We start from the raw sequence: 2,175 nt of genomic DNA on the forward strand, positions 1-2,175 counted from the left end.
TTGATTTGATATTAACATTGATATTTTTTTAAATTTTGTATGATATCTTCAAATTTATATTTTATTCAAAAATAAAATCATTATTGTTTTCTTAAAAACACATAGTTTATACTATATTATAAAACATTTCACAAAAACTCTTAAAAACCACTTTTTATATGTAAAGTACGTTTATTAATGCGTATTACTTAAAACTCAAGATTGCAAGTAGATTGTGCGTAAATACAACTTATTAAAGCTCCATATATGAATTCATGTAAATAACTACGGATAAACATAATCAAATACATGATAAATATCTTATTTTAAATATAAAAAATCTAAAATATAATTAGGTTCTAATAGAATATTTAATTATTATATTTATAAAATATTATATTATTAAACCAAAATAAATTATTTTATTATTAAACTTAAATTAAATTATAATAAAAAAGAAATTACATAAAAAAATAGAAGATATTAATATTGATATATTTTTTAAAATTTTTATGATATTTTTAAATTTATATTTTATTCCCAACCTGACAACGGACAGCTAATGCGTTCCACTTATTGAACCAATTTAGTCACGCTTTCATGTTCCAATTGAATCGTATTATAAATTAATAAAAATAAATAATAAAATAAAATATTAAAATCAAGACATACGAATAATTTATAGAGTTATCTTCTATCCAGGGGCGGATGGCCTAAGGGGCCTTTAGGGGCCCTGGCCCCTGTGCTTTTTTGTCTAGATAGGGTATTGTTCTTGGTCCATATGCTTGAAGTATACTCAAAAAATCAACCGGCCCCTCCACTCTTTAGTCCACTCTTGATCCAGCAACGATGCAGATGACAGCGAAAGCCGGAAGGCGGACATCGACGAGAGTCATGAGTGACGAGGCGACGAGTGGACGACGACAGGCAGGCCGCAGGCAGCAGCACCGCTGCAGCGACGCAGGCGGCGAGCTCTCGACGACGGTAAGTCCTTCTGTAACCTAATATGTYCTGAATTTCCTACCAGCTGTAGAGTATAGAGATAAGTTATAAAATTAAACCATTGGTGATTGGACATTGGTCTTCTCCCCTGTTCTGCTGCACTTTTTGTTTTGAAATCAAAACCCTAAGATTAGGCCAGTAAATAGTTCTTGTTCCTAGACCAGTGTAAAGATTAAAGAAGTTGAAGAATGTTCTCAATATCGAAAAAAAACCTTATWGAAACCCAAAGAGGCAAAGAGTGATTAGTAGAACTTCTTGAAGAAACAAGTTGTGTGTGTGTTTTCAGTAAAAGGTTGATTGGGAAGAAGRGTATCTATAACACCCTCAAAAGAAACAACATCCAAAATTGAGCAAAAAGGAAATAGTACAGCCCCTCGCGAACCAGCAGCCTTGCTGCTTCGATTTTCGAGTGTTGCACGACCAAACAGCGGCTGCTAGCTTCCTTTCCTCTTGYTGTTCGGTCAAATAACMACCTGTTGTTTCTTCCTTTTTCGTCYCCTGCTGGATCAAACAGCAGCTTGCTGTTCTTATCCGTCTGCTGCTCGATCAACAGCAGCTGCTTGCTGTTTCTCCTCCGTCTGCTGCCCGATCTTGCTGTTTCTTCACCGTCTGCTGCTTGACCAAACAGCAACTTGCTTGCTGTTTTCCTCCTTTGCTCTTGCTCTAACCAGCAACTAAGCAGCTGTTGTTTTCCTCTATCARACCAGGCAACTTCGGTTGCTGCTTCTCATTCAAACCGGGCACAGCTACCACTGCTTCCCCCCCCCTTTTTCCTTTATCCCTTATTTCATGTTATTACGTGGGGGGTTAAGGACCTCATTGAAAGAAGAAAATCCAATAGGTAAGGGTTCTGATGAAAATCCAATAAGAAAATCCAAACCATGGTGCGATTTTGGGTTGTGGATTGCTTTCTGAACCACACTGCAAAGCCATAAGCATTTTCTCCAACATCATAAATTACTAAAAGGACTAAAATTCTCCTCAGTAACCAGACTTAAAGGTAACCGTGTATCAACAAATGATTCAGCTAGCATTTCTACATGTGTAGAATGGCCCATTAATGAAACAAATTCATTATATACAAAAAATGCACTTGAATCTGGAGCTTTTGTGATGTTCACCTCAGTGAGACTTCCATCCAATCCTGTTATAGGAATCTCTAACTCAATGTGCTTATAAGAGAAAGTTTGAGAA

Source organism: Cynara cardunculus, assembly GCF_001531365.2.
Source record: "Cynara cardunculus var. scolymus isolate 2C chromosome LG 13, CcrdV1, whole genome shotgun sequence".
NCBI classification, from domain to species: domain Eukaryota; kingdom Viridiplantae; phylum Streptophyta; class Magnoliopsida; order Asterales; family Asteraceae; genus Cynara; species Cynara cardunculus.